This window comes from Macrobrachium nipponense, chromosome 41 (genome assembly GCF_015104395.2).
Source record: "Macrobrachium nipponense isolate FS-2020 chromosome 41, ASM1510439v2, whole genome shotgun sequence".
Lineage (NCBI taxonomy): Eukaryota > Metazoa > Arthropoda > Malacostraca > Decapoda > Palaemonidae > Macrobrachium > Macrobrachium nipponense.
The window spans coordinates 37,163,237-37,188,506 of record NC_061102.1 but is presented as its reverse complement, the minus strand read 5'-3'; the positions used below and the strand labels follow the sequence as shown (position 1 = coordinate 37,188,506).

General features: G+C 36.1%; 1 protein-coding gene across 5 annotated transcripts in view; it reads left to right on the top strand.

Moving 5' to 3' along the window:
* LOC135212693 (uncharacterized) overlaps positions 1 to 25,270 on the top strand; it is an 885,471-nt gene that overhangs the window by 247,995 nt on the left and 612,206 nt on the right. The window lies entirely within an intron of this gene.

Sequence of the window (25,270 nt, the reverse complement as noted above, 5' to 3'; positions counted from 1 at the left end):
GGAATTTTTCTTGCTTCTGTTTTTTCCTTCTCTCTCTTTTCTTTCATCTAGTCTCTGCAAGATTAGAGCGAACTACGCATTGGTCATGAAACTTGATACGCACACACACACACTATATATTTATATATATTATATATATTATATATATATATATATATATATATATATCTATAGCTATATATATATAGATATATATAGATATATATATATAGATATATATATATATGATATATAGTATAATATTTATATATATATAATATAATATATATCATATATATATATATATATATATATATATATATATATATATATATTTTGTATAGATATATATATATATATATATATAGTATATATGTATATATATATATATTATCTATACATATATATATATACATATATACATATATATATATATATATATATATACTATATATATTATATATATATATATATATATTTCCGGAGATGTTAAAGAAAGAAGAGCGGGAAAAGTCGCAAAACTTCGTTCAGTGGTTTGAATTATAGACTGAATCAACATTTTTTTTTTCTCGGGCAACATTTCTTCGGTTTTCCCAGGTATACACCTCTCAGAATATAATCAACCGCACTCCAAAAGTAACAGTTTTGGCTCTCTCTCTCTCTCTCTCTCTCTCTCTCTTTTATATATATTTATATATATATATATATAATATATATATATTATATATATATATTTATATTATGTATAGATATATATATATATTATATATATATTATATATATATAGCTATACATATATATATATATATATATATATATATATATATATATATATATATTATATATAGAGAGAGAGAGAGAGAGAGAGAGAGAGAGAGAGAGAGAGAGAGAGAGAGAGCCAAAACTGTTACTTTTGGAGTGCGGTTGATTATATTCTGAGAGGTGTATACCTGGGAAAACCGAAGAAATGTTGCCCGAGAAAAAAAAAATGTTGATTCAGTCTATAATTCAAACCACTGAACGAAGTTTTGCGACTTTTCCCGCTCTTCTTTCTTTTACATCTCCGGAAATGTCAATAATTTACTCGAACATGTTTTCAAAACGGTCGAAAATTTCTTATTACCCAAGCTGCGCTGTTCAAAGATAAGATGAAAAAATTCAGTATTATTACAGTAAAATGAAGCTCGTGGTAGATGATGGGTCTCCGTCCTTAGTGTTTAAAATTAAGCCAAATCTTCTTCCCAGGTTGCTACATTTGGCATGCCCCCTCCAGCTATAGTAGATTCACATCAACCGTGCATTTGACGTCTAGGCCAATCCCTTACGACGCTCATGATTGGCTGTTGATAAGCCAATCACATGGCAGGAAACTCTCAGTCTCTCGAGAGAGTTCACATAGGCAGGATGTATGTTCCACCTCTCCTGAGGGGCACCCTCAGGTGAGGTGGAACATACAGACATCCTGCTACGTGAACTCTCGAGAGAGACTGAGAGTTTCCAGCCCTGTGACTGGCATATCAACAGCCAATCAGGAGCGTCGTAAGGGACTGGCCTAGACATCGGATGCACGGTTGATGTGAATTCACTATAGGTGTTTCTGTCGGGAATGGCGCTTTTACAGCAGGTCCCTTCCAGGCTGCTCCCTTCCCTTTTATCCGGATTTGGGACCGGCACTGAGTTGGGCTCTTGAACCCCCCCCCCCCACTACTTCCGTCAGACATACTCGTAGTTATCAGTTCCTCGTTGGACGAGTAGTTTTCGCGCTTGTCTACCAATCCGGTGGTCCGAAGTTCGATTCTCGGCTAGGCCAACGTGGAATCAGAGGAATGTATTTCTGGTGATAGAAATTCATTTCTCGATATAATGTGCTTCGGATCCCACAATAAACTGTAGGTCCCGTTGCTAGGTGACCAATTGGTTCCTAGCCACATGAAAATATCTAATCCTTCGGGCCAGCCCAAGGAGAGCTGTTAATCAGCTCAGTGGTCTGGTAAAACTAAGATATACTTAACGTAACCCGTAGATATCTGAAATCGCCGGATTCTGACATACTTTGATGGCCCTTTGACCTTGTATAGGAAGTCCCTTGTAGACGGGAGCTATTTTTGCAGTAGGGAAAAATAATGCATTTACGATTTTATTGCCGTTAATTTTGCGATTTCGGTCGGGTAAGGTGTGTATTATTTTTTTAATTAAATGGCATATATTCTGCTTTAGGATGCGGCTATTCATATTAACTCACAATTTATGAACAGAATTACGTCGAAGGTCTATAATGTTTGGGACGTTGCATTTCGATATGAATTCGTGATGTAATGGGCTGTTATCTTCAGTAACAAGGCTTTTATTCGTTTGATTTTACTGAGTGGGCAAAAAATATGTTATGACATTAACGAGTAAAGGAGATCTGCGTCATCCGTCGTTGGTTTCATTTATTCAGAAACAAAGCTTGAATATAGCAAAATTATTGAGAGAGAGAGAGAGAGAGAGAGAGAGAGAGAGAGAGAGAGAGAGAGAGAGAGAGATGGCAATAAACAGAGGCAAAACGTGAAAAGCAATAGTAGAATAGTAAACACGAGAGATACATATCTTGGGGAAATCCCTTATCAGTGTATTTGCAAAGGAATAATGTTGCATCATCGTAGATGAAGAACGTGAGGAAGGATAATCAGCAGAAAAATTCTGTTGACATTTCTTGGTGCGAAATGGGACAGTATCTGAGGTTTTCAAGTATTTGTTTACGCGTGATTAAGAGAGAGAGAGAGAGAGAGAGAGAGAGAGAGAGAGAGAGAGAGAGAGATGAAATCATGGCCTATAGACCTTGGATGAAATCACGGCGACAATATTTTTAGGTCAGCGTTGGATAAGTTGAAATGCGTGAAGAGAAGATTTGTGTTCATGTATTTTTGGCGAATACTACTAATTAGTCACCTGCCCCCGGTGTTTCTCAGGTACTATTTTGGGATGGGGTTGCCGTATACATAATGCATTCCTTAGGTCAACAGAGGTACAGTGGATTTTATGGGAATGTGCCTTTCTAAACAGAAATTCTATAGAACTATGTTATAATCTTAAAATCAAAGGGGTTCTCGATAAGCCCCTCTGTTATAGTCGACTTGGATACTTATTTATCTCGAGTGGCAACCTTGTGTCATCTGCTCTTTCCTCTGCATTTTTCAGTTTTGTCAACGACGTCTTTTTAAGAAAAATTCTTCCTTTTATTAATAATTCTTACGCATTTGATTGCATTTCTCAATTCATCATCCTCTCCTTTTCACCACTACGCTATTGACTTCTCTGTTACCTCACTTCCAAAGTTAGTTCTAAATTACGTTTAGTGAATTTTCCAATATTATTTCTGAAATAGGGCGAGGAGGACCGTTAATTTCAAAGCTGTAAAACAGGTTTCTACTCATTTCTGTATCTCCGCTTGTAACTTGCAGGAACTACTTGAAATATTAAAAGTTTAATATCGATATGATTATTTTGTGCTCGGCCGTAAATAGTAGCAGCGTTGAAAGCATCACATATAAGGTAACTGAGAAGACGTAGTGCGGTACTCTAGATGCTGGCTGCATTTATAGTCTGAGTAGATCCTTCGCTTCCAAGCCGAACATAACATTCCTGTCGAATAGATATCCCTGCTCTGGCTTACAAGTAGGAATCACTTCATCTCCATCATATAGTCATTGTCAGTTTCTCTGAGATGTGACTTCGGGAACTGTTCTGGAATGTGTCAGTGATCCTAGTTGCTGTGACACCAAATCATTTACTGTTAATCGAGAGGCTTTATTATGTGATGTCTTTATATTTAATGTATCGAGAGAGACTGAGAGTTTCCAGCCCTGTGATTGGCTTATTAACAGCCAATCAGGAGCGTCGTAAGGGACGGGCTTAGACATCACATGCACGGTTGATGTGAATCTACTATAGTATGGGGAATATCCTACTTCTTATTTTATTTCTAAAATCATTAACAATGGCTATTTTTAAGTTGCCAGTTTGTCGTCAGGTACAAATGTAATATTTAGGACTATATAAAAGCAAAGGGCAAAAATGTTCCTTTTCATTTCAGATATTCTTAGTGAAACCTGATTCCCAGGTACTGGATAGCAAATAACAACCCTCCATGGAGTCTCGCCTAAAATGTTTGATCCTTTAATTTGTTTGTCACCATAGGCCTTTTCATAAAGGTTTTTCCTCCAGATCATAATATGCAACACTTTCCTCGTCCCCTTGTTGCTGACATCAGTGTTGAACGATTGATACGATCGGTAGTACTTCTTTCTCGACGGAGGTATATTGTAATGATGAAACCAAACAACAAAAGCGAGAGAAAAACGGCAAGGAAATGTTAAAAGAAAATATTTCTAAAATCCAGTAAAAATAAATAATTAATTCGGAAGTGCCGTGTCCAAGGAAATATATCAGTAATGTGTGTTCCGAAAATGGTCGCACAGGGGAACAGATGATGATAAGAATTTCCATCAACTGATGTGAAGTCAGGTAACGTCAAAGAACGCATCAGACTCTCTTCCTTGACCCTTTGTATTTAAAAGCACCCTTTTTGATAGTTAATATTTTATTTTTATGGCTCTACTTTCTTTTTCGTATTGTTAGGTTAGCAGATATTTCATTATAGTCTCGTGTTCGGCTCACGAATGTCATAACATATGTAATCAAATTTGAAATCATTAGAAATGACAATTAGATATTTTGAAAGAGCAGACATAGATTGGGTTTTACGAAATGCCTGGAAAATTTGTGTTAAAAGTGCAAGCTGTTTCACTCAAGTTAGTTCTTCAATATCATCATTTTAATAAAGATAAAGGAAATAAGGAACTTGACAGAAAACACTGATAATTGATTCTTCATAATCTACAGTCAGAAGCACAAAATCAGATCTCGCTAAAGGGAAGTCGATAATCTTTAATAAAAAGGTATTTGCATTAAGCATAAATTATTTCTTCCTTAACATATATACGGGTAGTTCTTTATATATATGCAACTTAAGCACAGAATATTTATTAGTTATCAGTCCTTGTTTTAAAATGGTATAGGTGACCTCTAAGAATATTAAGCATTATTTTTTGAACTCATAATGTCAAAACTTCTTAGCTTTTGCTTACACAACTTCCATAATAATTTGTTCTTAGAGTTTTTAACTTCGAATTATTTGATCCACTTTTCCATGGTAGTTTTATCGTGAAAACTTCTGTAATTTTTGGCCACAATTTATCACTTTAATGCTGCTCTTACATTCACTTCTAATTAAAACAAGTTCTTATACACTTGAGCAATAAAGTTGACCAATTTGCCGATGTCATGTACCTTTCTTTCCCCCGTGAATTTACAGTTTTAATCTGTAGAGGCAGAACTAATTATTATCGTTCGTTATTCATTGGTCAAACTGCCAGGCTGCAAAATTTGATAACAGCGTGCTTAAATAATTATCATGAACAACACTGCCATCCCATATAAGCAAATAGCTGGTGACAACCTACCCAGAAGGAAGTTAAAATAAAAAAATAATAATAAACATACAGACAGAGAAAAAACAGCTTGACAAGACCATCAGGCAATAAACAATTGTGTGGACGATGTTTGGGAGTTTAACGGTGGTGCGGTCAATTTGACAATAATGGATTCTAGTATTGTTAAATAGTTTTCTTTTTGAACCTGCCTTATTATTGAAAAGTCTTTATTGTCTATAAAAGTTTTACGTATTTTAGAATGGTTTCTGATATTAGACTGCTCAGGGCTGGACAATCTGCTTCCAGTTCTCAAGCTGACCCCTCTGTGAGCATCAATGCGCACTCTCAACGGCCTCTTCGTACATCCGACGTAGATCCCCTGATTACATCTGGGGCACTTGTACTTCATATAACGTTGGATGTAATTAGAGGACTGAGCTTGTCTTTAAACTTGAAGAGAAAGCCAGCTGTTCGGGGATTCTTCGGAATGAGTTACAGGTTGAGGGCCGGTAATTCCTTTTGAATGATGTTTAGAAATTTCTTTCTGAAAGACTCGTCTTGTATTTAGAGGACCGCCGCGTTCACGCCTACAAATTCATTTTAGAAACACTGTAATATAGAGTAGGTGAGAGTCATCTTTTTGATCAACATACTGTTTAACTGTTTGAAGAATAGTTTTGATGGAAAACAGTTATTCCTGTAATAATTTGAAAGAGATGTTATTTCTTCATGAAAAGTCAGCCAATTAGATGACAGAGTAAAAGCCCTGTGGAGGAGGTAGAAACATCATTTAATTTAAAACTGAACTTACAAGAGCTATAAAAATTCACACCCAGACCCGTAAACGTACCTTTACGGCTGCTGATGATTTTATACATATATATGTATATATATATATTATATAGTATATATATATATATATATATATATATGTATATATATATATATATATATATATATTTCTATTTCTATTTGTATTCTACAATATTTTGGGGAAAATTTATGGGCGTTATGGTTTGTTTTATTAATATGAATGATCATTGAAATAATAATAGTTAGAGCAACCATATTAATTATTATTATTATTATTAATTAGATTAGGATTCATTGCAATAAGAGCTCCACGAACTCCGTTGCTAACCATTTCAAATATCCCATCTATATAGATATTTTAAATGATAGAAAACATCCGTTTCAGCGTATATGTCGAAATTCCCTGCAGGTCTCTCTCTCTCTCTCTCTCTCTCTCTCTCTCTCTCTCTCTCTCTCTCTCTCTCTCCCCTTTTGCAACGAATTAAAGGTTTCCCGGTCTATGTTTTATATTCCTCTACATTTTTAAGACTCGAGCACGAGGCTCAAACATCCAGAAAAATAAGATTATAGCGTGCATATATATGTGTGCGCATTTACCTGGGGCAGTTTAAACGCTATTCCCAGCACGTGAAAGAATAATCCGTATGCATTGGGATCAAACGAATGATCGATATGAAATATTCAGAGTAATGGGCATTATAAAAGACATATACATACATGCCGTATTTTTAGCTGGCCTTTTGGAGCGCACTTTTCCATGGCCGCATTACGCTGTCGCTTGGTTTCGAGTCCCAAGTTTTTACACCCTTCATTGGTTTTAACGGAAGTGTGGTGGCTTTTATTTGTGACCTCCATTAGTGTTGGCGTTATTAACCAAATTTAAGTCATTACATTCGAAATTAGATTGTACAGAGTAGCGCTATGTTCCAGTTTTCGAAAGTTTTGTGATTGAATTAGTTTTCAAGCTAGTTAAGAAATAAATACATACATACGCGCGCACGCGCGCTCACACACAGACATATATATGTACATTTTATGTGTATGTGTGTTTGTGAGTACGTGTATGTCTATAATGTAAAATTTGAGCAGTTTCCCCTAGTACCTGTTGGCTTTCTAGAATTTATTAGACCACGATCACCGTCGCATTCATACCCTAACTTCTGAATTTTAGCTGAACCGTCTGTGAAGTAAACTTCTTCAACATCATCACTTCATACAGCTTCAGTGAACGCTAATGAACAGCACACCATTCACATAAACTTTATAACTTCCTGGATTTGTAAGGGCGTTCTTCATAGTACCTCTTTCACGCCATCTGTTCAGTTCTTTGTAGGCTCTCTCTCTCTCTCTCTCTCTCTCTCTCTCCTTCTAACACTCCAGAACCATTGATCGTTTCACCAACTTATGATCCTCCATTCTTTCCACATCAACAACTTGCCCAAAAGACTCTTCTTTCATCCTTTCTCTTACGGTAGCCGTTTGCCACTTCATCTGCTTATGTCCTCTTTTCTCACCTTGTTACTTCTTGTTCCGCTGAACACACTTGGATTTTCGTCCTTAAATTTTGTAAACTCTGCCGACATTTTTTTTTTTCGATTCTTTTCCCTCACAATATACACATTAACAGCATTAAGAAAACTTTCCCACACAATCTTTCGTACAATCTAACTTGCAGCCCTTGAGACTTTATTTATCCTGCACAGTTTCTTCAAATCTTAGTGGCCCTTTGCGCGTTGCCCCTTTTTCTTTTCTTAGTTTCTTTCCTTTCTTTTTTTCCCTCGTTTCTTTCCTTTCTTTTTTTCCCTCGGCTCATTTGCCTCTTATAGTTATGTTGGGTTTGGTTAGTGGCCCGTATACTATAATGTTAAAAGAGATTTACTCTGTACTGTGTGTGTGTGTGTGTGTGTAAGGGATTTCTATTACTAACTGCTTGTGCAGTATATTCTTGAGGATAATTTGTAAAACTGATGTATTGCGATACGTACTTTTTCGTTTTTAAGTTTACTGCCTGAAGACATTTTAGAACTCTGTGATATAAGACAGACGATTTTGTATTTTTTTCTCACTGAAAACGTGCAAGTTTGAGGTGCAAGCATGATTTGCTTTTCGTTTATTATTTCCCCTTTGGAATAACGATAACCGTGAAAGCATTTACTTGAATCCATCCTCCTTTTCTTTCTCCTTCTTCCCCTGGTTGTTTCTTAAGTCATTTAAGGCTTGAGAGATGTTTTGCACAATTGATAGAAATCCTAATTCCTAAAGGTCGAAATAGGAGTTGTTTTGTGTCATGTGTTGAAGCTAGTTTGGTATACAGGATTATGACCTGAAGGCCTTCCTGTCCAAAGGGAAAAACAGTTTTTAACCATACCAGAAATTATAGCTGACCGAAGTGCATAAGTAAAAGGCGCGTCCTTGCTTGAAATAGACATTCTAGATAGGGAACCTTGAGTTGGTTCTACGCAAAGGTGCCACAAAGTCATTTTACTAAATGTAATAATAGGCCGGTCAATTCAGGGTTAAAAATGGGCCAACCCGAAAATTAATACTATAAAGCTGGAAATAGTTTTAAAGTATTCTTTAATACTTATATTTTATCAGAAAAAACCCCACCAGCTAAGTCCTTGAGCATTTCCACAATGTGCTCCTAAAGTCACCCCCATTAAACTAAATTCATATGAGATACAGTGTGAATGTAACCTTTTAAAATCCTAATTATAAAGGATAATGGAATTCATTAACAGGTGGGTATGCCTTTGTTACACCAACAAAACTATGGAAAAGCATTACATAAAATTATTGTCGATAGTTTTCCATCTCAGGGTTAATAAACGGGAGATATATCTTTTAGTACTTCATTACTTTGAACACTTATTTTGTTGTTAAGAATTTATCAAACATGGTTTTCACTTATGCTAGTTCTGAAGTAGGCCTTTTCCTATTGAGCTCACACACAAAAGACACAAGAATACATGATAAATAGAACACTAGAATAATCTGTAAGTCTTCAGTTATGAAACAAAAAAGAATATGTTAAATGTCAAAAATGTTTTCAACATCATCATCCTCCTCATTAAACACTTGGCCAGTTTCTTCTTCACAGTCACTGACTTCGTTTTTGTCACAGCCATGGATGTGTAATTGGCAAGTCAAGCATCTGTTGGAGATACAAACGAACTGGCTTTGCATAATTCAGATGTCCAGTGGCAGCAAATAAATTGAGCATCTTTTGTTGGATACCAAGCTCAAGTTCCAGTCAAGTCCAGAATATGTTGCCTCATTACTTTGACATACTGCATGTATTGCAACCATAATATTGCTGTTCGTGATTTTTGTGACAGATGAGTGATCAATCTTTCCTTATAGGTTTCTAGCTTATAAAAGACAGTGTTGTCAAAAGTTGCTTCTCTTAAGTCTGTCAGTTGATTGCATGTTGTTTTAATTTCTTCCACATCTTTGCTTAACTTGTTGATTCCATCTTCGTACACATAATTATCCTCACCCTCTGGCATTAACATTTGTTGTAACTTTATTGTGAGGAGCGCCCTTTCAACTAAAATGTGTGCACGCACTGCTCTTGATATGGATTTACCTTGTAGAATTTGTCTAATGGTATTTTCCCCATAGACTGTTTGCTGCACAGTTTCAATGTCAGAGCTATCCATCAAGGAGCCATTACTGCCAACAAAAGACATCAATGTGTGGAAACCTCCTAAATGTATCACAATATTCAAGGACTTCTTTATTGCAATTCCAGTTGCCTTAAGCCACAATGGCTGATCAAATGTTGTAGAAGGTGTTTTAAATTGAGTGTTTTACACTGATCAATCACAAAAAGCAGAGTAGAGTAGATGCAGGTGTAGTTTGTTGGATTCAAGTTAATAATGGACAGCAATGTTATTGTTGCCTTTTCTTGATTCCCTTCTTGAATCAGGTTTTGCATATAACCATATCAGTTAGGTCTAGGCTTATCTTTTGTTGAATTTAAACTTGCAGCATGCCACAAAATTTCTGCATTCAGTGTCTCAGGTAAAACATAAGGGTATAAGAGGGCTATCGAAGGTTTGAATAAAATGCTGTCAAATTTTCTGCTTTGTTGGAAATCATAGGCAGTAATATGGACATCTGTTGCCTTGAGTATTAATTCCTTTACCCTTAGTAACTTATCAGGCCTTTTAATTCGTATCTCCTTGGTTACACTCTGACTACTCCCGACTGTTGAAGAAATGATGCCCACGCCATGAAAGCTTCCTCGGCCATAAAAAGAAGCAATATTGTGGTCAACGTTGTCTGCGATGAATTGTGTGAAGCTGTTTTCTGTTGATGTTTACTTGAAGATATCATTCAACGATTGTGAGGTAAGAGAAGCTTGCTTGAAACGAGTTACTTCCCAATAGGAAACAGAAAATCCTAACTTGAACAATTCATCATTGAGCCACTTTGATCCATAAATGTGATCTACCTCAACACCCAGGGCAAATAAGATAGGTGGTATTATCATAGGAGAAGCTAACTTGATAATAAATTGTCCTATACATTCTTGCTTAAGTGTGGACTTGGTAAAGCTAGCCATAAAAATTCTAAGGCTATCAGGAATCCATGGACCTGTTATTTCTTCTGTAGTTGGATATGATGATGAGTCATACTGTTTTTCCCGAATTTCTGCTCTGATTCATTTTGCAGCAGCTTCAATGATCCTTCTACTTTCCTCTTGTATGTCATCTTTTCTCTCTCGGAATTTCTTATTTATAATGAAGCTGGCCTTATCAAGGAAATATATTAGTGTTTCTCTTCCAGGTCTTTCAATAGTTTTCTTAGATACCTAGAATCATATGCTTCATCATTATCTGAAAATTCTATTACCTTATCTCTGAACTCTGGTATTGAGTGGATGGAAGTTTCAGCTTCTAACCATTCACAAGCTTTGTTAAAACTGTTCTTCATTCTTTCATTACTTCGCCGACCTCTTAAACATTTTCGCTTATCAGGAAAGAGATTTTTAATCGTTTCAAATCGAAGCCGACAATTTCTATGATATCGAGCTTCTGCAGCAATAAAATCAATGCAATCAAGTGCTGTGGCCTGCACTTCTAAAGCCCATTCATCATGCTCCTCAGTTTCAAGTCTAAATTTGCAAGATTCCAAGATTTTCTCGCAGAGTTGAATTGTCGAAGCAAGATGCCAATCCCGTCTCGATGGATTCTTTTTATCTATCTTTCAGGTTGAATTACATAAAAAACAATTAATTTTCCAGTCAAACAAACTTGTTGATCTCCTTGTCTTTCTTCTTTGAGTCTTTTCTGATTCTGTTGAAATTCTACGTTTATTGTTGAACCATTTCCTACAGTGTTTGTGAACCAAAACATCAAGCCCTTCACTTTTATTGGTGAGCAGTTGCTGGTAGATTGTCTCTTCATTTCTCTGTTGGCTATATTCAATAAGACTAAGTAGTCCTTTTTCTTTTACTTGAACAATAGGAACAAATAACTTCTTACAAATTATGCACTACATCTTACCTGGGAAAAAATGTATCTATAACATTTGTGTGGAAAATGTAAAAAAAAAAAATTAAAAATCTGTATGATGCTCTAAAAAGCACCATATAGATATATTGGTCAGCATATTTTAGGCAATATATTTGTATTAGTCAGTATATTTTAGGCAAACAACTCCATCTCGCAATTCTGGGAAATATATATATATATATATATATATATATATATATATATATATATATATATCAGTTGTATTCCACATAGGAAAATGAAAAAAGGTATATCTCAGAAAATGCCCAACAGTTTCGTCCTCCAATGGACCTCCAAGAAGAGGTCCATTGGAGGACGAAACTGTTGGGCATTTTCTGAGATATACCTTTTTTCATTTTCCTATGTGGAATACAACTGAATTACTATATCTTCGTGCCTAAGAAGATTACCAGTACTATATATATATATATATATATATATATATATATATATATATATATATATAATATATATATATCTGTGTGTGTGTGTGCTGAATAACACCCAAAGCTTCAAGATGGAAATTGCTGTCCTCTTAAGAGACATTTTAAAATTCGACATTGTCATTCCCTGGTTTAATATATGATTACGCAAGGCCTTTGCAGCTTCAATAAGATATCATTATATAGGGGTAATATAAGATTAACTCTATCGCAAAAAGACCACCTAATCCTTAAAAAAAATAAGATATTTGTTATATTACATTTTTTGGGCACCCTACAAGAAAAATTAGACCCATAAATTGCAAAATCTAATAGAATTTTTAATCTAGTGGTCTAAAAAAAAGTCCTTTAATTGAAAATGAACTTAGTTATGTCTAATAAATAAGCAATGCTGAAGTTACCAATCGATCAAAATGTTTGCATTTCGAGCAGCTTTTTATGTATAAAGATGTTAACTTCAGGATCAAACTTTGTAAAACGCTAAAGGAGTTGACCGGTGGGTTTTTTTTCTGGAAATATGTACATATGAAAGAACACTTTAAAATTGACTCCAGCTTTATAGTAATTAGTTTCGGGTTCGACCCTCTATTGACCGGCCTATAATGCGCAGGGCTTGTTTGAACCTCTGCCTTTGGGTAGATTAATAAATTAATGTTAATTGCGTTTGACTGCGTTAAAGTTTGCAAGTGCCTGCTGCTCTTTTTTCCTTTTTTTGTTTATTTAAATAAAACATTCATACGAATAGTGCCAAAGTTCATTTGTGTGTCTGATCTGCCTCATTTTGTTGACAAATGGCATATTTTAAGCCGGATATATATTCACGTTCAGATTTTTTCATACAAAATTAGATACAAATTCCATTTTTAACGGGAAAATTGACGAGAGGAAGGCAGGCAGTACATTAAAGCAACCGTGCATTGATGTTATAGCATTTTGTTTTTACTCTGTCATCCCATCATCATTCAGACTATTTTGACTTACTGGTGATCATGTTCAAAATCTGCCGTTATTGCAACCATATCCAGTTCTTTATGTAGAAAAAGGCTCCTCAAAATGATTCCTTTCAACTATTGTCTTATTTATCGAAAATTCTTTCGAAACCTTTTTTATTCTGAAATTGAATATGACTGAGGTTCTCAAACTTTTTTCATCCAATGACCCATTTTATGACAGAAAATAAACCGAGGACCCCCTCACATGCGTTCCCTAAGAAAATAAACCGAGGACCCCCTCACATGCGTTCCCTAAAATAAATTCAATATTACGCTGGTTTTTCACAATTCGATATCCATATATGTAGGTCATGTGGACAAATAGACACGCAAATCTTATTAGGCTTAAAGTATATATATATATATATATATATATATATATATATATATATATATATATATATATATACATATAGATGTGATAGATATATATATATATATATATATATATATAATTATATATCATATATATTTATAATACCACTATTTCATAATATCAGCTGTCATGGAAAGCTGTAAATAAGTACGTAGACTGAGAAGTAAGTGCAACTTCATCCTCAGGTGGCATATCTGATAATATCGAAACACAAGACAATAATTCAAAATAATGTGTAATCCAAAGATAAGAGGGCAAAAACATCCATGAAATTCCCATGAATGAGAAATTTCGAAATTCCTTTCTCCCTCTTTCTCATCAATATCAGATGTCTTTTATTCGTTATTCATATAAAGGATGGGCCTGCCCCCAATGCACAACTTCTCTGTCCTTGGAGCGATGGACGAGAGGCGTACATGGTTTTCATGGCTGAGAAAGATGTTTTGGAGGGGTAATTAGTCGGAAATGGAAGCAAAACCTTCGAAGCTGCAACTAATGTTTTGGATAGTCCTCTTCTGTAGCAGCCCAAAAGTCTACTACATGTGCACTTTGACGGAAACGGATCCTCTGGCTCCCGTCGCATGACAGTTCCAACAGTTCTTCTTCTGCCTTAGCACTGAGACCACGTGCTGATGATGAACTGGCGACAAAAGGATCCCGAACCCAGTTCCAGGCATCGGTGTCGACATCTATGAAATGCGAATCGAAATGGTCACTCATTGCGGTAAGATGACCGAGATCTGATTTCTTACCAACTCGACCGATAGTTTGGTTGTGTCCAAAACTCTGATTTGTGGGAACATGTCTGTGATCCCATTTAAAGCTCACATACTCCAGATCTCAGTTTCCCCATAAAGGCCTTGATTTTATCAAATTCGGACCTCCAGGACAGAGGTATAGCCGCGTGTATCCACTGTTAAATTTGTTAAATTTCGCGGACCTCGTGCCAAAGTGCCACGGAGACCCCGCTTTGAGAACCGCTGGAATATGCAACTCATGTAAATTAAGACAACAGAAAATGCGATAAGATACTGATTGGAAAGAATCCCTGTTCAAAATGCAATGACTTTAAGCATTTATTTACTACTAAATTGTTCTTAATATTTGTATTCTCCTCACCCAGCTAAATACCCCTTGAAATTTATATTGTGGGCGCTTTTGTGTTATCAAGACCCAGATTGAGACATGCACCGCATTTCGCATTTTAATTCTATGATTTCAGTTAATACGTATTTCGTATTTCTTCGTATACTACCAACACTCGGTTACAGTACTGAAACGGAAGGTTGCAAACAAACATTACATTGCTGAAACGGAAGGTTGCAAACAAACATTACATTGCTGAAACGGAAGGTTGCAAACAAACATTACATTGCTGAAACGGATCGTTGCAAACAAATATTAAATTGCTGAAATGGAAGGTTGCAAACAAACCTTACATTGCTGAACTGGAAAGTTTCAAACAAACCTTACATTGCTGAAATGGAAGGTGAAACAAACAAACCTACATTGGCGAACGGTTAAGGTTGCAAACAATTATTCCTGAAACCAGAAGGTTGTAAACACACAAAATAACAAAAAAATTGCTGAAATGGAAGGTTGCAAACAAACCTTTCATGCCTGAAAGAAAAGGTTGCAAACAAACTTTCATTGTGAAGGCAAAAGTGCAAAACAAACTTTCATGCTGAAACGGGGAAAGTTGCACAAACTTTCATGCTGAAAATGGAAGGTTGCAAACAAACCTTTCATTGCTGAAACGGAAGGTTGCAAACAAACCTTTCATTGCTGAAGCAAAAGGTTGCAAACAAACCTTTCATTGCTGAAACGGAAGGTTGCAAACAAACCTTTCATTGCTGAAACGGAAGGTTGCAAAACCAAACTTTCAGTGCTTGAAACGGAAGGTTGCAAACAAACCTTTCAATGCTGAAACCGGTTTGCAAACACTTTCATTGCTGAAATGGGCACAAACAAAATTTCATTTGGCTTGAAACGGAAAGGTTGCAAACAAACCTTTCATTGCTGAAATGGAAGGTTGCAAACAAACCTTTCATTGCTGAAATGGAAGGTTGCAAACAAACCTTTCATTGCTGAAATGGAAGGTTGCAAACAAACCTTTCATTGCTGAAACGGAAGGTTGCAAACAAACCTTTCATTGCTGAAACGGAAGGTTGCAAACAAACCTTACATTGCTGAAACGGAAGGTTGCAAATAACAAACCTTGTTCATTGCTGAAACGGAAAGGTTGTTTGCAAACAAACCTTTCATTTGCTGACGAAAAAGGTTGCAAACAAACCACTATGCTTGAAACGGAAGGTGGCAACAAACCTTTTCATTGGCTTGAAATGGGAAGGTTGCAAACAAACCTTTTCATTGCTGAAACCGGAAGGTTTGCACAAACCTTCATTGCTGAAACGGAAGGTGCAAACAAACCTTTCATTGCTGAAACGGAAAGGTTGCTAAACCTTTCCATTGCATTGCTGAAACGGAAGGTTGCAAACAAACCTTACATCGCTGAAATGGGAAGGTTGCAAACAAACCTTTCATTGGTAATGGAAGGTTGCAAACAAAACCTTTCATTGCTGACGGAAGGTTGCAAAACAAACTTTCATTGCTGAAACGGAAGGTTGCAAACAAACCTTTCATTGCTGAAACGGAAGGTTGCAAACAAACCTTTCATTGCTGAAACGGAAGGTTGCAAACAAACCTTTCATTGCTGAAACGGAAGGTTGCAAACAAACCTTTCATTGCTTGAAACGGAAAGGTGCAAACAAAACCTTACTTGCTGAAAACGAAGGTTGAAATCAAACCTTTCATTGCTGAAATGGAAGGTTGCAAACAAACCTTTCATTGCTGAAATGGAAGGTTGCAAACAAACCTTTCATTGCTGAAATGGAAGGTTGCAAACAAACATTACATTGCTGAAACGAAAGGTTGCAATCAAACCTTTCATTGCTGAAACGGAAGGTTGCAAACAAACACTACATTGCTGAAATGGAAGGGTGAAACAAATATTACATTGCTGAAACAGAAGGTTGAAAACAAGCATTACATTGCTGAAATGGAAGGTTGCAAACAAACATTACATGCGGACATGGAAGTTGCTAACAAACCCTTCATTGCTGAAACGGAAGGTTGCAAACAACCTTTACATTGCTGAAATGGAAGGTTTGCTAACAAATCTTTCATTGCCTGAAACGGAAGGGTGAAAATCAATCTTTCATTGCTGACTGGAAGGTTGCTAACAAACCTTTCATTGCTGAAATGGAAGGTTGCAAACAAACCTTACATTGCTGAAATGGAAGGTTGCTAACAAACCTTTCATTGCTGAAACGGAAGGTTGAAATCAAATCTTTCATTACTGAAACGGAAGGTTGCAAACAAACCTTTCATTGCTGAAACGGAAGGTTGCAAACAAACCTTTCATTGCTGAAATGGAAGGTTGCAAACAAACCTTTCATTGTTGAAACAGAAGGTTACAAACAAACCTTATATTGCTGAAATGGAAGGTTGCAAACAAACATTACATTGCTGAAATGGAAGGTGGCAAACAAACCTTACATTGCTGAAACGGAAGGTTGCAAACAAACATTACATTGCTGAAACGGAAGGTTGCAAACAAACCTCACATTGCTGAAATGGAAGGTTGCAAACAAACATTACATAGCTGAAATGGAAGGTTGCAAACAAACATTACATTGCTGAAATGGAAGGTTGCAAACAAACATTACATTGCTGATTTGGAAGGTTGAAAACAAACATTACATTGCTGAAATGGAAGGTTGCAAACAAACATTACATTGCTGAAATGGAAGGTTGCTAACAAACCTTTCATTGCTGAAATGGAAGGTTGCAAACAAACCTTTCATTGCTGAAACGGAAGGTTGCAAACAAACATTACATTGCTGAAATGGAAGGTTGCAAACAAACCTTTCATTGCTGAAATGGAAGGTTGAAAACAAACATTACATTGCTGAAATGGAAGGTTGCAAACAAACCTTTTATTGCTGAAACGGAAGGTTGAAAACAAACATTACATTGCTGAAATGGAAGGTTGAAATCAAATCTTTCATTGCTGAAACGGAAGGTTGCAAACAAACCTTTCATTGCTGAAACGGAAGGTTGCAAACAAACCTTTCATTGCTGAAATGGAAGGTCGCAAACAAACCTTTCATTACTGAAACGGAACGTTGCAAACAAACATTACAATGCTGAAACGGAAGGTTGCAAACAAACATTACATTGCTGAAACGGAAGGTTGCAAACAAACATTACATTGCTGAAACGGAAGGTTGCAAACAAACCTTACATTGCTGAAACGGAAGGTTGCAAACAAACCTTTCATTGCTGAAACGGAAGGTTGCAAACAAACACTACATTGCTGAAATGGAAGGTTGCAAACAAACCTTACATTGCTGAAACGGAAGGTTGCAAACAAACATCACATTGCTGAAACGGAAGGTTGCAAACAAACCTTTCATTGCTGAAATGGAAGATGGCAAACAAACATTACATTGCTGAAACGGAAGACGGCAAACAAACATTACATTGCTGACACGGAAGGTTGCAAACAAACCTTACATTGCTGAAACGGAAGGTTGCAAACAAACATCACATTGCTGAAACGGAAGATGGCAAACAAACATTACATTGCAGAAACGGAAAATTGAAAACAAGTTATGAAATTCTTTCTCGTAGGAACTAAACTGTGTGACCTATGCTTTCAAATTATTTGGAAATGTTAAAAGTCAAAGAAAATCCTCCAATAACATTTACTTCGAAAATGGCATGCGAGTGATTGTTAAGAATTTATGCGCCATGATGATATATCACCGGGCAACATGCATGTTGCTGAAATTTACAAGCGCTTGCTTATGAAATCCTTTTGCATTACGAAGTTTTCTGTTTTTTTTTTTTTTTTTTTTAAACCCCAATGCCGTTCTCCTAAAGGATTTTCGCTCTAGAGAGCACCACGGTTATCACTGCCGCATTCATAATTTAACGGCTGAATTGGTGTTATTGGTGTGTATATATATATATATATATATATATATATATATATATATATATATATATACAAACAATGGGGAATATATATGTATTATTTGCTTACGTAAACGTTCCTTATCATTTCTGAATTGTTGTTCGTACTATAAAGCGTATTTATGGCGAATAACCGGGGGTGCTATTCACATGTCCAGGAACAAATTTCAGGCTGATGCAGTGCAGTGGCCTCTGGATAGTCTGCCCGAACATTTAATTGATCATACTTCTATAAATTCATTGAAATTACACTGCTACTGTGGCCATTTGCTTTCCTACTCATTGATTGACTACTGAAACATAAATAGCTTTTGTTACTAATTTATCTTGCCTGTTTTTAGTTATTAACCCATAGTAGCGCTTTGTTGTTCAGACCTGCACGCGTGAATCTTCTTGGTCAATATGCGATATGAAACTTCTCTTAGAAAGCAACAAGTAACCTTAAATTGAATTGCAAAACTAGGAGGGCCCCCTAATTGGCTAATCTTTCTGGTAACTGAAAGGCATATTGAGAGTTACAAAGAGTCTTAGGTTATTTTTGAGTTGACTTCATGAAAACCTTTGCCAACTCTGTCTCTTCTGACATTCGATAGTTGATTTTGGAGTTTCCAGTTGAGAGCAGACTTTTTTCTATTTTTTTTAAATGATTTTAATCTTTAGCAGCACCATAGCTGTTTTTTAATATTTATATTTTCTTTATAGTATATATATATATATATATATATATATATATATATATATATATATATGTGTGTGTGTGTGTGTGTGTGTGTGTGTGTGTGTATTTACATGTGCATGTTTAGATATTTGTCATATGGAACGACTTTTAAAGGTAATTGTTTATTTATTATATTAGTTTCTTTATTTTTTGAAAATTTATACGGCGTCAATAACCTAGGTATTGTGACGCCAGTTTTAGTAACTATAATCAATCCATGTTACTATCCCCTAACTTCTTGGGACCCTTTTGGCTGCTATTTTGGGGCGTGTATTAAAGAGGAGAGAGTATGAACCAATTTAAATGACACCTGAGTAATGAGAGAAAGTCGGCTATGTCGAAAAGCGCCTCAGGTGGAAGGACGGAGATAAAAGGGAAATAAAACTGGAGTGGGAGATGAAGTGGACATGGGATCCCTTGGGGACAGAGGCGAATCAGAGGGATCGATCTCCAATTGTCAATTATAATGCCAAGAAAACGAGACTAAAATAAATGATTATTCAAGTATTCCATCGATATTGTTGATTACACTTATCTTCCACATAAAGAACCAAATTTGTTATCGGTTACGGTCATTTTCTGCAGCTTTGGATCCTCATCGTTGATAATTTAGTTAATAATTAGCAATTGCATTGGGGATAAAAATACACACTTGGGAGCACCGGCTCCGGAAAAATAATAGCAAATTTAATTGGATCTGGTAAGGTCAAGAACCATTAGCTACTGATCGGAAAATCGTTATTTTTCTGAACTACATTTTCGCTCATAAAAACCACTTTTACCTTTCAACTCCACTGCTTGTGTATCTTATTTTGTTTTAAATATTTTTTTTTTCTATGTTTCACATTATAATTTTACTTGAGTATAAATGCGCCCCTGTTTGTGTTTTCAATATTCCAAAGGTAAATTTTGAGCAGTGCATACTGTTCATGTCATGTTTAATAAGGAAGTAGCTCAGTAATTCTGAGTTAGTGGTCTGCTTGAATTGTGCTAAGTCGATTAATCTTGAGGCAAAGATCTTCGAGCATGATATTGGAGAAGACTTTTCGTATGTTCATTCCACAGCATTTGTAATGGTATAGATATGAAAGAATTTATTCATATCAACCTGGATCGCATTCTCATAAAATGATGATTGATTTTTTCACGTAGTTATTAGGGGAGGAGAATGTTTGTCAAACAACTTCACGTGGTTAAGTGACGTCAGATCAAGGTATTGATTTTATTACGAAAATCATCCACATTACAGTAATCACTACAAATCACTATGGAAAATTCACAGCACTACAGAATAAAAACCTCTAAGAGACCAGGTGGGCAAGTATAGCGAAGAATAGTCAGCAAATAGGAAGAAGCCGGGAGACAAGAGACTTGACTCAGCGCCTCAGTGGCGTGATCGGTATGGTCTTGACCTGCCACCTCGGTGGCCGCCAGTTCGATTCTCGGGCATTCCATTGAGGGGTTAGAGATGTGTATTACTGGTGATAGAAGTTCACTCTCGACGTGGTTCGGAAGTCACGTCAAGCCGTTGGTCCCGTTGCTGAATAACCACTGGTTCCATGCAACGTAAAAACACCATACAAACAAAGCAAGAGACTTTACTCAAGCACGTTTTTGTGTTTTTGACTGGGGGAGTTGGCTGTGCTCAAGAAATCCTCCAGGATCTCTTCAGTATGTTGAAGGTCCTGACTCTCGTGTCTCTTCTTCCCACCGAACAAACGGCATACCAAACCAAAGAACGTATGCATTTTCAAATATCCGGGATACCCATAACCTTTAAAGACCTGAATATTCCTGCGCTCTCCAGAAACTCCCGAGGAAGGAAAAACTTTCGTGCAGTCTTGTTCGTTGAAAGGTAAAGTAGCCATGAGCCTAAAGACTTTGTCACATCGTTAATGGTAAAGTAAGCCGAGCCACTTTTCTTTGCATTGATATATTTTTGAAGCCTTAGGGTTAGTGCCATTAGTTCACCTCAGTGATGCACTGAAGGCATTACTCAAATTTTTTCCGACGTCCCTTCGGCCCCTAGCTGCAACCCCTTTCATTCCATTTACTGTACTTCCAATTATATATTCTTTCTTGCATCTTACTTTCCACCCCCTCCTGATATTTGTCTTACTTTCCACCTTCTCCTAATAATTGCTCCATAATGCAGCTGCAAGGTTTTCATCCTGTTCCACCTGTAAAACCTTTTACTTTCCATTTCCCTTGCAGCGCTTGGCCATTCCCTAAATATAACAGTTGTGCCGAAAGTTTGCTTGCTTGCGCAATATTGGCGAGCAGAGGTTGGACTTCTGGAACACACGTAGATATGACGCAATACCCGACATTGCTTTTATTACTATGGACGATTTTGTTGGTTTTGAGTATGCTAGAATGACTTACAACTAATCAGATACAGTGGTTTATTCATAGAGAAATACCAAAAGTTTGGAAAAGGATCAAAGAGTATGTCTAGAAGTTAGTACAGTAACGATGAAAAGACCTTGTTTTATCACCGAAGAATATAACGAAATTTGATCTGATCTTGGAAATTCATTATATATATTCACTTTCTTCCTGGAAAAGGTCAAGCAGTATTACGGATGCGTTGAACAACAGCTGTGGTCTGCGAGAGATCACTTCATGAAATTTAAAATGACCATGATTAAGTGGGAAAAATTCCATCAGCGGTCAGGTGTGAGCATGCAGAATGCTCCGTCCTTGGGTGACGACTAGAGGAGGTAGGACAAGGAATGAATACATTACAGGATCAGGAAAAGCCACCGAGTGTCAGAGGAAGCCCAAGAGTCCAGATTGAGACGGGTTGTGCTCATGGCCTGGGGATGGGGAAGGGGCCCGGGGGATTGGTTAACGACGTGTAGCAGGAGGGATCATGGGAATGGAACGGTGCACTGTAGGCATTACTTAAGTTTCTTTGCAGCGTCCCTTCGGCCCCTAGCTGCAACTACTTTCGTTCCTTTTTACTGTACCTCCGTTCATATTCTCTCTCTTCCATCTTACTGTCCACCCTCTCTTAACAATTGTTTCATAGTGCAACTGCTTTGAGGTTTTCCTCCTGTTACATCTTTCAAACCTTTTACCGTCAATTTCCGTTTCAGCGCTGAATGGCCTTAGTTGCCCTAGTGCTTGGCATAATGCCACAAATCAGTATAACTCAAATATAAATCATGGGAATGGAAGTGCTAAGGACACGTAGGCGAGGGAGGCCTATGAGGAAATGGAGAGATTGCACCATAGGAGCCATTCGAGGCAAAGGAATGGACGGAGGGAGGGAGGGAGGAGGTGGGATAGAAACGCCTGAAAGAGGCTCATTAAAAGCTGTGACTCCGACTGGGGATTCAGCTGAGAAGAATCATAATTATTGATAATTATTTTATAACCGTTCCATCTGGTACTTAAGAACTCTTTTCACCTTCAAATATAATTAAAATCCAACATCAGATATTTATATTTATACTTTAAAAGAACGATAGGCCTCTGTTTCTAATATACTAATTATGAAAGACTATTTTTGAATATGGACTTCTTATATTTATTACAAGATTATATCTTGTCTTATGTAGTGTCTATTTATTTTATTTAACTTCATAATTCTTTTTGTTTTGGTTGGCATTGCCAGTTCGGTAACATATATGGACAACATATTTCGGTGATTACTAGTAATCTCTCTTCATCATGAAAGTTAGTTGGAAAAAAGAGAAAGAAGCTTATCATAAGGACTCTCTCTCTCTCTCTCTCTCTCTCTCTCTCTCTCTCTCTCTCTCTCTCTCTCTCTCTGAAAAGATGAAACCCAAGCTGGGAAGCTTATCATAACAACTCTCTCTCTCTCTCTCTCTCTCTCTCTCTCTCTCTCTCTCTCTCTCTCAAGGTGAAACCCAAGCCCCCGGAGAGATGGGGACAGAGCTTGTGTCGTGATGAATGTAATCTTCTCATGTCTGATAATGCAGTGCATCTTATGAAGTCGCGGGGTCGGATAAAGAAGGCGGATGTTTTCCAAGTTCCTATAGAGGGAATCCAACGACTGAATCCAAAATGTCATCTGTCAAAAGAATTAGTTTTTTGTAGGGGCTGTATTATATTGGTTAGAATGATAGTTGACCTGCATGCTGCATATGCAGTTGTATCATTTTGGAAACATTTCATACAAAGTTAGAATTCAATTACTACACAAATTTTGTTGTGACGTGCTGAGAGATAGGGTATCGTTTGAAAAGGTACTGTGGGCTGAAGTACATATAATGCTTGATTAGTTAGGACGGAAAATATCAGGAAATAGGAACTAGGTCCAATTATTGCATATACCCTCTACTATATGAAAGCTTTTCTGCGAGGGCTTAATTTTGAAACCATTTTTAATCACTGGGAAATAAATGCTACATATTGAAGGACTTTGGTTTTCTTTTTCTTTGGACACACTGAAAAGTTTTGGTACTAATATTGAAATTCCAGGAAGAACCTGCGTTATTTTAGTCATTTTACTAACAATTATAATCTGTACCAAGCATACGTGAGCTAGAAACCATTCACATAATGAAAAGTACTGTATACTGCTTTTTTATTATATTGAACACTGAAACTTAGTTTCCATTTATATATATATACGTATATATATATATATATATATATATATATATATATATATATATATATATATATATATATATATATATATATATACATATACACATACACACACACACATATATATATATATATATATATATATATATATTATATTATATATATATAATATATTATACATATATATATATATATATACTATATATATATATATACACATCAGTATCAGACAGGAACAATCATCTTAGCTTGCTTAAACAATTATGTAGATTAATCTAAACAACAGTATCAGTTCTGTAACAAAAGATCAACCTTTTAGGATCGATATGGCGCCTATTTGAGAATAATGTTGCCACATTAGATTTCGAAATGATTGCTCAGGCAGATTTGACATTTAGCCCCTTGGATATGATTTTGCCAAATTTCATGCCTGTGCTACCATTTGCACAATTTTCCTTGATGCCCTCTACTTTTTTCATAAGTGGACTAAGTGCTTTTACATTTACTAAGCTCGAACCGGTGTAACATGAATATCTGTGAGATTACGTTTGACTCCAGTGGGCTGGGATGTTATTGCGACGTATTTGATCACCGTTCTTTCTTTGTTTCATGTACTTGCATCATAAGCAACTATCACAAATAGCCACTGCAAGAACTTTCGATGGGGAACTTTTAGTATTCTTTTTCATCTGACTCGCAGGTGAAATTTTTTTGTATTGAATTTCCGTTAGAAAGTCAGTGAGTTTTTTCAAAATTCACAGTGGTAAGTTATATCCTATAAAGGTCTGCAACAGAAAATACCCTTTCAATCAAAAAGTCTTCCTCACGAGTTTTACATAATAGATATGCAATAGATGAAGGGAACACCGGGTTCCCAATAAAGCTGTATTAGTTATTTAAGTATTTAACGGCGTGCTAAAGTTTTCGGATATGATTGGCCTCATGATTACCAGAATTTAAATGAACGGATTTGCTTCGAGGGATTTATTTTAGCCAAAGTTCTTTTTATTCAGGCTTATGAGGCTGTCGATAGATAACTGAGTCCACCGGTGGAGCCTTGGATTTTTCACTTATTTTTCCAATTTCCGCTTGCTTCAGGATGTTCACTTTTATGCATAAAGTAAAGTAACACGCACACACACGCACACATATATATATGTGTATTTTTGTGTTTATATATATATATATATATATATATTATATATATATCTATATATATATATATATATATATATATATATATATATATATTATCAATACACACACACACACATATATATATATATGTGTGTGTGTGTGTGTATGTGTGTATGTATATATATATATATA